The sequence below is a fragment of the Asterias amurensis genome, chromosome 9 (genome assembly GCF_032118995.1).
Source record: "Asterias amurensis chromosome 9, ASM3211899v1".
Taxonomy (NCBI): domain Eukaryota; kingdom Metazoa; phylum Echinodermata; class Asteroidea; order Forcipulatida; family Asteriidae; genus Asterias; species Asterias amurensis.
In genome coordinates, this window is record NC_092656.1 from 22,720,579 (window position 1) to 22,735,130 (window position 14,552).

At 38.2% G+C, this 14,552-nt stretch overlaps 1 protein-coding gene across 2 annotated transcripts in view; it reads right to left on the bottom strand.

Moving 5' to 3' along the window:
• LOC139941447 (small conductance calcium-activated potassium channel protein 2-like) overlaps positions 1–14,552 on the bottom strand; it is a 183,675-nt gene that overhangs the window by 128,015 nt on the left and 41,108 nt on the right. The window lies entirely within an intron of this gene.

Below are 14,552 nucleotides of genomic sequence, written 5' to 3' on the forward strand. Positions count from 1 at the left end.
GATGAACTGGGATATTTAATTAAACGATAACAATCCCGATGGCACGCAGGTTGATCTAAACGAATACATCACTGTATATGACAAAAATCTTATCACTGGATTTGACGATATCATATTGCACTGTAAAAAAATTGGGTAAAAAAATGCCCAACTTTTTACCCATTTAAGGGCGAATAGTGAACTCCTCCAACTTTTGGGCAAAGTTTTACCCATCAAAGTTGGGCGCTCTGATTGCCAAATAATTGGGTAATATTTCATCATCAATAGTTGGGTATATTTTGGTAACCAACAGTTGGGTAATTTTTTGAGTACCCATTTTCTGGGTATTTAATAATTATCAATTACCCACTTATTTGGCGATGATTTTATTCATGATCTAGTTAAAATGTTTAACCTTTTTCGGTGTTATCCAACAAATGGTGAATGTATTTAACCCTTTGATTTACAGTTTCTCCTGTGATACGTCATACAACCAGGCATATAAAATATATTTTCCACGATGGCAAACGGTGGTGAGTTGTGACCTTGGCATCTCTCTCAAAATCGTGAGGGTGCTCAGTGGTTTGTAGATGCTTTGGAAGGTTAGTTTTTAACTAAATACAGTTTGTTTCCTGTTCAGTTGTTGTACACAGTCGTGACAGTTGCAGCGCAAGCAATGCAGTGATAGTTCCATGCATGTATTTCATACACAAAGCAACACAACAACCACGCATACATGCCACAACCGGCATTGCACATAATGGCATGATAAAACTGAAACTATCACAGTAGTGTCAATGTGTTGCTCGCTCTGCAATTGTCACGACTATGTACGACTGAATAGAAAACACAACTTCATATTTAGTTAAAAACTCACCTTCAAATTGGATCTATATCCACTGGACAACCCCGCTCGTCACAGCCACTCTTCCACTCGCCATGTTGGAAAATATCTTTGTTCTACTGTTTAATTCCCAACTTTTTGGCAACTCTTTAATCGTAGTGCGCATGATCGGACGATTTTGACCAACTAATGTGCATAATTTTAACCAACAATCGAGATTAATTAAAATTACCAAAAAGTTGCCCATTAAATAAGCAAAAGTGTAACCAACAGTTATGATGAATTCAGATTACGAAATATTTTCCCAACACTTGCCCAACTTTTGTTCCGCTTTTTAAACAAAGAATGGGCAAACAAAATGTTGGCCCAACAAGAACAATTATTTGTTTTGTTGGGCAATTATCGACCAATAATTGTTGAAGTTACTTTGCCCAACAAATGATTTGACCAACGTTTTGCAGTGTGTTTTTACACTGCAAAAACTTGGGTGTTTAAATTGACACGAGGCGTATTGTCGCATAAAGATACCAAAAAGAGAATCAACTTTACACCACAGGTTGTTAAAATAACACAAAGTTCTGCAAACAAAATCATGTTGGTGTTATGTTGAAACACCTTATGCTGTTAATTTTGATTCTTACTTCTGTATCTATGCTGCCGTCGATTTCACAAAACTCTTCTTAACTTAAGACTAATCTTAGAACTTAGGACGAGTCCCATCCCTGCACTGTAGCATTCAGACCTTTAATAAGATTAATCATAAAAGTTAGGACGAGTAACTCGTCCTAACTCGAGATAAGACGAGTCCTAACTCATTGTGAAATCGACCACTGGTGTCATATAGACACTCCAGCTTTTGCAGTGTAAGACTTTGGTGGTACCTGAAACCAATTTGCAGCCCGATCACAAACCGTCCTCACTAGAGTGCATCCACACTACACCATAATGCAGTCCTAATGTATTCTTACTATTTGTCTTAGTAAAAGAAATTACTTACTAAAACAGTGTTATAATGATAATAATAATGTGAACATTTATGTTATTGCGCAGTGACCTATATAAATATACTCTACTACTGCGCATTACAAAGAATTAAAAAATGCAGAGAAAAAAAGGAGAAGAAAAATTTCTTAACAAATTAAAATAGGCACTTTATTAAGCTGAAACTTTCAAAGGTGACTTTTCTTGTATCGCTCTGGATAATTTGCCTCCAATCAATCAAACAAACTGGCAAAAAACAATCTATGACCTTAAACCTTTAACTAAAATTACCCGTGTAATTATAAAAAAGTGTAATTATAAAAAAGTGTAATTACCAAAGGAAATCAAGCGTGTTATTTGAATTACAGTCCCTATTATAACTGGCGTTTAGATTTACTGCATTATGATCACCAAGGGTACCTCTCCCTAGTTGTCTAATCGATTACTCTAATGTTGAATTAGGAAATGCCCGTACTTACTTGTACGCAAGGGCAATTACAGGGCCAATTTCACATGAATGTCAGCCTTTTAAAGTACCATTGATGGTAACAATGGTTTCGATGTAGAAATGCATAAATGTGTGACTGAACTTATTTTCGAAATAAAGAAAGTTTCCAACCAAAAAATGAATCATATTTAAACAATTTTAATAACAGTGCAACAACAGCAAGTACATTTCAAAAATATTTAATAAAACTGTCTCAAGCTAAAGGTCATCTCTAACATTGAGTTAATGGACAAAATAAACAATAAGGCCACTCAAATTTTTACCGTATATCTATCCGAATTCCGTGTTTTCGTCGTTCATTAATTCGACAGCACTTTCCGGCTTAGGCTCAAACAAGTCGCGCGGCGGCAATGAGAGAGATTTGGGTGTATTGTAGGCCCGTTGTTTCGAACCCATCATCTATACCGTCACCGGATCGGGCCTGCCATGAGAGAAGGAAAGACGCAATGGAGAGGGATACCACTCTAAATGGCTCTCCCGGATTGATGTACCGTTCAAAGGCACCGGACACCTTTGGTAATTGTCAAAGACCCAGTTTTCTCACTTTGAGTATGCCAACATTACGCATACAAATAACAAGTCTGAGCAAATTTGGACTCAAATGGTCATCGCAGATGCAAGAGAATAGTGAAAGAAAAAAACACCCTTATTGCATTAATGAGTGTGCTTTCAGATGCATAATAAAAGGCTTCAGGCCTGACGTATTTTACTATTTGAGTGAGAAAATACCTCTTTCTCACAAACTACGTTACTTCAGAAAAAGGGGGACGTTTCTCACGATGCATCAGCTCTCCAATGCTCGTTAAAATGTAAGTTTTTACGCTAGCAATTAGATTGAGTGATTACCAATAGTGTCCTACACCTTTAAGAGAGTCCTGTTTAGTTGTTTTCCTCTCTCAGACTCTTCCTTCTTTCCAGTCTCAGTTTTGTTTTTTGTTCTTTAAGATAGCGAGGCGTTGGAGCATATCTCACTCATCGTCAAGCTCATTGGAGTAATGCGCGCCATCTCTCATTCCGTAGGACGCTAAAGGACCTGACAGCCAGGCAAGAATGACAATAAGGGAAGATTGGAAAGCTAAAGAAACTCTCGTTACAAACCCGTCGTGTCCAAGTTGGCAGAGAGTGTGAGAATTGGCCACAGGAGTGATTAGTCAAAACTCAGGATGGAAACAATGTTTTTTTTTGTTTCTCCCCAAGCTACTTCTCCTTCGATATTAGTTTGACATGTTGTTTCGGAGATTTTTAAAAAGAAGATAATTGTAGTGACAACGTAGTGTCTGAATGTCTCGTATGAGTTTGTTCCCTATATATACCACTGATTAAAAAACAAGTATTCTCATGTTTCTATTTACATCTTTTGTGTTGTTCAGAACATCTCTCTGGCCCGTGCTTCGCCTTTTAACGGGGCACAGGCAACAAGGCATTTTCTCCTTGGTAAAGGGAACCTTTTGAGGAAATTGCAAAACTCTACTGGCCATTTCAAGGGCACCAAGGCAATGGCCAGTGGGCATGGATCGCCAATTGCCTCTGTGAAACATCAGACCTGACCTGATGCAAATTTGCTCGGTTTTGGCAATATCCCGAAATGGTTGGGTTGTTTTTGTGTAATTTGTACATTTGTAAACTCGACTAGAGAGTATGTGCTCAATATGAGACTGACTATAAAACACGGGGACAAAATCTGGACAGGAAATTACTTTAGATGCGTGAGCGAAAAGGAACACCAACTACACGTTTGAAATACACAATACCAAGATGGATCGCACTCGGTTTGTTTGTTATGGCGTCATATCATTCAAAGCAACACGGCTTACTTCAACCTATCTATGATAAAATTCCAGAAGATAGTTGATGGAATATGTCTTTTTGTCTACATGATGACGGTGATTTTTCAATTCCACGGTCTACTCGTTGAGATGTGGATTAATTGGAAGGGGTCACCTATATGCCAGCAACAATCTGTATATCTACATCACTGTCCGACGCTACAGCGTTTCTTGAGGTTCCTCTGTCTGGCTTAACCAATCATCAAGGCACAGTCGTTACTAAATCCACCAATTTGAACTCAGTCTAAGATTGGCTTTGAAGACGAGAGTCGTGCAGTCACTGGATAGATCTTGTAATTGGAAACAAGGTGTACTTTTAAAAGGGAAAAGTACAGTATCAGTCCCGGCTTTCGTTTTGCAAAGAGCACTGGATAATTAGAAAGTATTCCACGAAATACGTGCACATAACATTTTATGATGAATGACGTAATAACAAATATTTAATTTGTAAAGCGCCTAATGCAAAAACGCCTGTAAGCGCATAAAAAGAACAATAAAATATACGATGAGTGAAACGAAGCAGATTACAAATAAGCAGCTTCAAACAATGAGGTTTTTAACAGAGACTTAAAAACATTGTATAAAGAACTAGCCTGGCGAAGATGCACAGGAAGACATTTCCAAAGAAACAGAGAAAAATGGAAGAAGCTCTAGTTGAAAGCAATGACTGTTAAGATGATCGTTAAGTCCGAGTAGGGGAATAATGGCGAAAAAGTTCAGATAAATAAGCAGGATATTGAGAAGTTTCAGCTTTGAAAGTTAACAAAAGAAATTGTAAGAAACTTAACTGGGACCCAATGCAGTGTCATTCATGAATGTAATCAATAAAGACAATCCCTGACGTATATGAACTTTCCGTCATACTACATTTTCCCCTTGCTATAAAGGGTACCCTTTAAGGATATTGTAAATTTATCTACTGGAGCATTTCAAGGGCATCAAGGCAATGACCAGTGGGCATGTGGGAAATCGCCTTCGTTTCCTCCGTTAGATATCGGGTATGACTCCTATACGGATGTAAACGTTCCGTCATATTACACGCCGAGCGTATTTTCCCGCCACGCACGTAGCTCTGACCAATGAAGTTCACGCAACTTTACAAACAAGACCGGCAGTGACACTTTAGGTTACAGGGCGTACGTGCTGTAGTCCTGAGTAATAAATGACTAATAGAATATGTGTGTTTTCACACTCATTTAAAGACATTGGACACTATAGGTAATTGTCAAAGACTAGTCTTCACAGTTGCTGTATCTCTCAAAACATTGTGAGAAACGGCTCCCTCTAAAGTAGTGTAGTTTTCGAGAAAATGTAATTTTCCAAGAAATTTGCTTAAGTTCGAGACCTCTGATTTAGAATTTGAGGTCTCGAAATCAAGCATCTGAAAGCACACAACTCCGTGTGGCACAGGTGTTGTTTCTTTCATGATTACCTTGCAACTTCGCCGACCAATTGGGCTCAAATTTTCACAGGTTGGTTATTTTATGCATATGTTGAGATACACCAAGTGAAAAGACTTGTCTTTGACAATTACCAATAGTGTCCAATGTCCACTGCATTTAAGCATTCACGATTGCAAGTAAGCATGTAATATTTTAGAACTTACATTTTTTCCTCTACTTGTTTTCACAAATTAATTATTCCATGAACTCCAAATGTACTTTTCAATTTACTGCTTCTTAACTACTCAAATGACGGTCAACGTAAAATCAACCCCGAGGTGATATGGCGACCTGCAGTGCCACAACGTCTTTTATTATCAGATGTTTTGTGATTCCTTTTTTTTTTCTTTGAACCTGTACCCTTTTGTTGGTGGTGCCATTGATTAGAATACAAGCCCTGTGTCCACATGATCAACCTCTCTTTATGGACAACTTTACAATTAATTTTTTCTTTAACCTTCGAGAAAGACTCTGCTAGGTCAGTCGAAACGTCAGGCCATTAACTATTTTTTTGCTAATTTATTGTGAGGAAAACGGCAGATTATTCATCGGTTATGCTTATACGGTAGTGTAGGATGAGTGTATTTTCATTGAGTGTGTTTGTTCACTTTGTCTTTTTTTTTTTTTGCTGTCCAGAAACTAATTGCGAAACGTGACTTTGATAGACAGTCACAATAGCACTTACTGACGTACACAAAAATATATATTAACGTAAACTGATCATCGGGAAAATATTTTTTTCCAGAACCCTAAGTACAGCATTTTGATATTAACAGGAATTCAGACTGGATTTTGCTTTGTGCGTGGCAACAATTCCAATATAAGTTATATATATATATAAATAAAAAAGCAATCTGACCATCGGGAGAAATTTTTTATTCATAAAAAAAAGATACTTTTTTGATATTAAAAAGGAACGGCTATTGAATTTTGTTTCGTGCATCGCAAGAACCGTTCGCGTAAAGATACGGTGCACAATCCACGCAATAAGAGAGCCGTAATTCGCACCTACCTTTGCTAGCAATATCAAGAGATTTCACATGCTTCCCTTCATCCCATATACGTCTCAGATGTCCACCTTCATAACAACATCCTCAATAGACCCCTATTGAAAACTCCAAGAAGAAGAAGACGAACAAAAAAGAGCGCGGAGAAATTTCTTGAACTTGAATAGACACGGCGACACACCCGGACTGCGAAAACCCAGCGTGACACAGATGCACAATGAAAACCACTTGGGGCATATACGATGGAGCTGCCTTGCTCGAAGACAGAACCAATGGTAACACTTTAAACGAAATAATATATAAAGCCCCATTACGTAACCTGATATTTATGCACAGACTCAAGTTATTTGATTAGCGCCTGTCATTAGATTAAAACAATGAATCTAATGGGATTGCATTAGTGTTAATGTAGCTGGTAAGCTCTAATGGGTTTGGGGATACACACCCCGGCGGCGGTAGACGGAAGACTGGCGAAAATTATCCCGATACACAGTACTGGCCGTTCCACGAAATAAGACAATCGTTTAAAGTGCATCAAGTGTGTACAGGGTGATATCCAGTTCCACTCTCTCAAAATTTGTTGTGTTTAAACAAAAATAATATTAAATTAAAAATACACAAACAAATTTAGGAAAGAGATTTGTGTTTCTATTTCAATTGATACAAAAACAATTTTTTGAATTGATTGAATGGGAAATTCATTCACACGAAGTGACGATGAAAAAAAGACTTAACCACAAAACATGAATATTTTAATGTTGCAAAATATGATTGGCATATTTTGCCTCGTAAACAATAAATTTCGAAATTTTCTGCGAAATTCTAAGAAGCTGAGTTTCGAAAGTACAAAAGCCCCTCCCCTCCTCTCACACAAACAGGTACAACACAAGATCCGCCGCACCGAATTTGAAAGGACGTATTTTACAAGGGAAATTACCCGAGCGGAGTAAACTCACAATTACTCTCGGGTCACTTTGACCCGGATCAGGGTTGTGTGGGGCCTGACCCTTTGAAGGTCACTTCAACTCTCACAGAGCTTGTACAAAAACAACATAAATGGTCAAAGTGCGGCAGATTCATAATCAAAATCCAATTTATTGACCACTTTCGGGACAGCCTGACCCGAAAATGTTCAGGGCCCCTGTAACCGTCGTTTGGTTTGAAACACTTGTACAGCGAATTCATCTGCATGCAGTTTATAGTCTATGACAATAATTGATCATGGATTGCTTCTCTTCAGCTCAGGATGTGCAATGGTTTGGGAGCCGTGGGAGTGAAGGGCTATGGTATGCAATCAACAAACTATCCAATCAACGAAGTCATATTGCCGTTTTACGGTACTCGAGCCAACGTACGGCTGGCGGTAAAAGTGGCAGGCCCGATACTTCACAAAGAGGCAACGAATGCGATTGCCTCCATGCCCCTGGTTTATTGTCCTTGAAATGCTCCAGTAGAAATGTACAATTTCCTAATAGGGTGCCCTTAAAGAAGGAGAAAATGCCTTGGTGCCCTTGCTTGTTTTGGGGGGTTAATTTTGCAAACCATGCAGGCCTGAAGTGGACGCATTTCAAAAAGCTAGTAAACAAAAAACTAACAAACAAGCAAACAAACACCACCCCCCCCCCCGCAAAAAACACGCTCCATCAAAAAACACCCCGACAGCCAGAAATGAAAGAAAGAATAAAACTTATGAGAAATGCATGGCATAATTAGATACATTTCTCCCCACCCTTACAAAAATACAATTAAATAAATTAATACATAAATAGTTAAATATAAGCCATGATGATCCTCTCGAAAGGTTTATGACGTCATTGTGAGCCGGTAACACATGGAAACCTCTACTGTTAATTTACCCATCCCATCGCAGAGCGATCAATCAATGCATTAATGTCATTGTACTTTCTTCGAGGCGCATGTGGGAAACGATAATTCTCCCTTTCCCGGTTAAAACTCAGTAATGTTTATAAATTTTATCTAAATAGAGGTGAGTTCTGTTCTAAAACCTGTTATTGGTACTATAAGATGACAGAATTGTTCATTTCAGGATCATCCCCCGGGCACATTAAATAACTTATGAGATTTCGTTCTTCACCTTTGCTAGTATTCAGTCGGGGAAGGAGTTTGGTTCCTCATGAAACAAGATAAATATTTAAGCTCTCATCGAAGATGCTTTTTGCTCGCGAAGAGATAAGACACGCCTGTTTCACGCAAAACGTTTTTTCTTCTTCTTACGTTAAGGGCAAAGTAACCAAAGAAAATATCAGTTTTTGGAACTGCTTAATTGTTTTTATCATATATAATTGTAGATGATGTATACCATAAAACTAACCTATGAACATTTAATTTCAAAAAGTGGCTATTTTGTTTTAGACATCGCAGAAAGTCTGGAGCGAATATGTCCACGCAGTTAGAATAATCCCTAAGTAAATACATACTCTGAGAAACATTATTAACAGCATCAGGCTTTTTCAGATCTTTTTTCCTTCAAATTTTGGGGGATACGAACTGATATCTTTTTAAATAACCACATATCATTGAACTGAAATGTTTCTCATAATGCGTTCTAGCTATACTGTCAAAAAACAGCTGTATATATAGGCTTGTTATTGCCGTTAATTTGAAGAGTGATAACCAAGCGTAAGCCTAATTCCCATGTCAAATCGCGTTCGACTTCAAAGTAGTTTTTTTTTTAAAGATGCTTTCGAAATTGTCATTCCCATCTTCATTTAATAACTGCACATCCTTATCAAAGCATACCCCCATTACAAAAACAACAACACCAACCTCGTGGAGCTGCAACAGACCAACCAATTCCCCTTCCCCCTCCCTCCTCGAAATAATCAACCCGGAAAATTATTCCTCAGCGCTCCGTGTACAAGGTCAAGACTACCTCAGTCCCTAATTAATCAATGGGTATGTAATGCGACTGTGTGGGAGAACACGCAAATGAAATATTAACAAGGCCTAATAAGGGAGAAACGGTACAGCCGCATTTTCTGTGTTTATATTATATCAATTTGAAGCCAACTAATTTGGCATAGGGGTTGTGTTGTGTGATACGGATTCACGTCGTTGATGACGACATAGGGTGGGGGGGGGGGGGAGATTCCTCAGGCACGACCGGCTTGATTACATCCGCGGTCATATTCCGTGAGGCCGTTGCCACGGCAACTTCATAATGAAGCATAAAACCATTCCGGACAGTTTGTTATCAATAATTCTATGTAAATAAGGACTGTGTGTGTTTTTATGGACCATTTCACACTGTCTTCCGGCGCAAACCCTGACATTATTAAAAACAAAATTAACAATTAATATTGTTATTTGACAGGTCAGCAGAATGTACCATGGACTCACACATCAATGTCTCAATCAGATTCAAACAGAATGTGTGTTTTCTTAAAGGAACACGTTGCCTTGGATCGGACGAGTTGGTCTATGAAAAGCTTTTGAAACCGTTTGTTATGAAATGCATATGGTTAGAAAGATGTTTTACAAGTAGAATATAATGATCCACACAAGTATCACTCAAAATTGCACGGTTTTCCTTTTATTTCGCGAACTAACACGGTCGGCCATTTATGTGAGTCAAAGTTATGACTCCCATAAATGGCCGACCGTGTTTGTCGACGAGGTAAAACAAAAACCACGCAATTTCGAGGCATATTTGTGTAGATCATTGTGTTCTACTTTTACAACATCTTTCTAACCATATCAATTTTATAACAAACGGTTACAGGACGCTTTTCAAAGACCAACTCGACCGATCCAAGGCAACGTGTTCCTTTAACATACATTCAATTCAACCAAACCGAGGCAGGAAGGATTCCAAATCGAGGCTGGTATTCATTAACACTGTTGTATGTGGAACAATGAATGGCATTCCACCGATCCTTGACCGCTGAAAATGAGGTGGGGTGTAACATGCTAAGCATTTATCACATACATCAGCATTCTACATCAAAGATGCATATAGGTTAATAACCATATGATTTCCGAAGCTATTACTGATATACATCACCACATGTAATGTACCACCGATTAACGTTCATGAGCAACCTGTGAACCGCTAAGATGGGACCATAGAGGCCCATAACAGGCCATTAAATAGTCCCTCCAGGTATAATATGCAACTGCTCATACAAAGTGGATAATACAAAAAGAAAATCAAGCCATAAGCAATATACGTCATTTAGCATTTTTAGCTATATCCATTTGTGCCCATCATTCAAGCCTGTTAACCCCAATGTTGGAACCACAGAGGCCCAATTACTACATAACGGTCCTATATAGTCCCCTAGGTATAATATGCAACTGCTCATAAAGTGAAATAATAGAAAAAAAGAGGACCGTATAAGCAACATACATGATTTATTATATCAAGTAGCTATACCCATTTATAGAGCTGATTAACACATAAAATGTAGCTAAGCACATCCAAATTACATGTTTACCAGAAAAGGGTAGCTAATGTAAAAAAAATACCATTCCAAAAATACACAATCGCGACTGTGTATCTTGCCGTGATAGCATCTGATATGAAATGGGGCCCTCATTAGCATTTAAATTATACAGCCGTTTCAATTAGGGCCCCTCATCAAACAACAGGTTTTTTGTTCAAGCTACACAGGACAGAAGGTGGTAAACAGTATTCTAAAATGCATAAAAAACATATTACAAAAAAAAAAATTAAATATATTATGTTCCAGAGCAGCCGATCAATGGTCTGTAATTGAATTGTGGGCATTTGATGCCAAAGATGAGTCCTTGCAACAAAAATACGAAACGTTAATGTTTTTTGAGAAGGGCAGATTCATTACAAAATGCTGGTTTTCAGTATACACACATTGCATGCATCTATCCGGTGAAAATGATCATCAAGTTGCAATAGAGGGCCCACGTTTTGATTGTTGGGGTGTTAGTTCGTGTTTTTTTTGTTATTTCCTTTTGGGGGGTTGGAGCGGTCCCCTTTCCAAAGGGGAAATACTTTCTTGTGCAAAGTCTTTGTCAAAAGGGAAGTGACACTGAGGGCATTGTTCCAGCATAAGTTCACATGTTCATGAGTTCATAAAATGATTTTTTTATATATAATTAGCTGTTACAAACTGCTTCGAATCATCATCGAAGGCTAATTATTTCATAAAATAGCAGCCATGAGTTCATAATTAGTAATCTGCTTAGATTAAAAATGGCGGCTCGGGAATACTCCAGCCTTTGTGGATTTTTATAACACCACATTTAAAACATATCTGCTTTCAACTGCAGTGCACAAGATCCAGAACAAAAGTCTACCATGACCTCCCACCAAAAATCCTTTTAAAATTTCAAAATGACTAAATTAACTGATAAAACACTCTCATGCACAGAGTTTTGTTGCATTAAAGTTGTCCCTAATTGCCTACTAAATTATGTACCAACTGTTTTCTTGTGAGACCCTCACCATATGGTTGACCCAAGAAGACTGAACTGGGAAACCAAACGGTTGAAAACATACAGAGACGACGGGCATATTGTTTCTCCCAATGACGTTATTGCAACTAATTTTCTACTTATCATGCACGGTTCCTTGCCCTTCAGGATCTTTATATATATATATATTGGCTTCAGTAGTGCTTCTTCAACACAAACCGACCTTTTCGGTTTTCCAAGAAATGTATATTTTTTCTTTAAAAAAATACTAGTGCGGTCATTGTATGTACATCATCAAAACAACGCATTACCTATTTCTGAGTCTAACATACACAAGAACATGCCCGTAATAATATATATGCTGTACTCGAGTTAGATTCAAATCAGAAGTATTTTAGTTATACCCTTGTTGATAGACTTTTTGATCTATTTATAAGATCAATAGCACATTATAATTAGCATTACAGGTTGCTGTAAGAAATGGAGAGAAAAAAAACCCAGAAAAACGGGGCTGATGAAAGACAACATCTTCGCACAGCAGATTTGCAATTTAAAGGTAATCATTTCTAGAAAGCCGTAATGTGATAATATGCGAGCCGTGAGTAATCACCATGAAAGTGAAAAATGTACGCCCCTTGAGGCTACAAACGGGTGACAGCGTCGTGCGAGAAATGACCACAACGATCTATTAAACGCATCCGTAATAGCCGTGACTCGGCGGTAATAAAGCATCAAGAAGACCACTTCATAAATTTTCCGTTTTTACAAAATACAAAGAAAAAAAGGTTGGGCGTGGATGACATGGTTCCTTGATCCATGATGGGACGTCAAGAATACTTGTTATATTCTGTGTAGATAGTTCTCTTTTCATGCTGCATATAATGAAGAATCAAAATCACAGAACTTAATAAACACTTGTTGAAATAAATAACACTTACCGGATGAAGCAGTCTGTGCAGCTGCGTGTGGGCTTAGTCCACTTTTTGTTGAATACAAACGGGACTTCGTAAAGGTTAAAGGACCAAAATATCCCGTGATTACTCTGACTGCATTTACAATTTGAACCGGCTAGATCTCTCGCATAAGGTGATGGTCCGTGGGCGACGATGTACATTACGCGTAAATGCAACATAAACGGGATTTAAAAAGTCGCATTGTGAGGAAAAAATCAAGACCAGCCAGCTCAACAAAAACGGCCCATATGCGTCCGGGCTGCTCCTCTCATATCTAACTGCATTCCTCTATAGTATGTGTGTGTGTGTTACAATCCCGCCGGGACAACGTGGCTGGTAAACTCGCACAAGTAAAAAGAGGTTCACGATCATGCTCGAGCTCACCAAATGCATTATGCACTCGACCTCAGTCCGTCCCCGCACTGCAAACACCACGTCCTCCTCCCCATAACTCTTGCAAAAAATATAACGCGAGTAAATAACCGGCACTGTCGAAATCGCTCGTTCAATCCCATAATTGCCCCTATGTTTTAACTCTCCCATGTATACACACATGCAACTGCCAGGATGGTTTGTTGGTACTCATAAACCTGCCTCTATCTGTGTTTTTATTATTTTCTGTTCGCCTCTGTGTTATTCATGTATTTGACCGAGTTTGCTCTTTGTCCTACAAATCCATATTTTACTCTTTGTTCGTTTCTAGCATTAAATGTTCCCAATTTAAGTTATTTATGAATTCACTTAATCTACAGTCATTATTCGTTCTTTATCATTTTCTGACTAAATTATTTATTATTATCATATTTTATCTCCACAGTTTTGTTTCGGGTCGGGTTACGCTGTGGTTTTGCCATCTATAAATCAGCAAATATTATCATAAATTTGACATCGGGTGACGTCATTCATTGGACCGAACTAGCTTGAGAAAGTCAAGGAATCCTATACACGTTATGTGAACTGAACTAGATCAAATAAACATTCTGATCCCTGCTCGGCTATGTAAAATGGTGAAACGCATCATTGGCTGTTTTTCCTTGTTCTGTTTTGGCTTCTTTCTGAAACTACATACTGTGTCTCATAACCCACAACTTGAAAAAAAAACAAGAAATCAATCAACATGTGAGCATTTTTACCGAAACAGGTGGTACCGTAAAAGGGTAAAGGCTTATGGGATTTGGTGCGGAATTATACAGGTGGTTTTTTGAATTGGCAAAACGGCCGTGAGAAAATGAGTCGAAATAAGATATGCGAATAGGGAAACAATTTTATTTCGAGTCACGGACATTATATCCGACCATTTTTGTAACAAAAATTACCTTCTGAGTAAAATTCTAAAATTATATTTCATAATGATGTATACATTTTATCATCGAACAATGTATCGGCAGTTATAACTTGTAATACTTCAAGTTAAAGAGGGGCCCAAGGCCAAATTCAGGTTAACGATCCATGCATTTTCCAATAGAATGAGTCCTAATGCAAACGGAGGGGGGGGGGGACGACTTGCAAGTCTGTATAACCTCACGTTAAAGCGGTGTAAAATGACACTGTGACCTTGTTTTTCGTGTACAATTTTTGTCACTAGACCCAAAACGTTCCG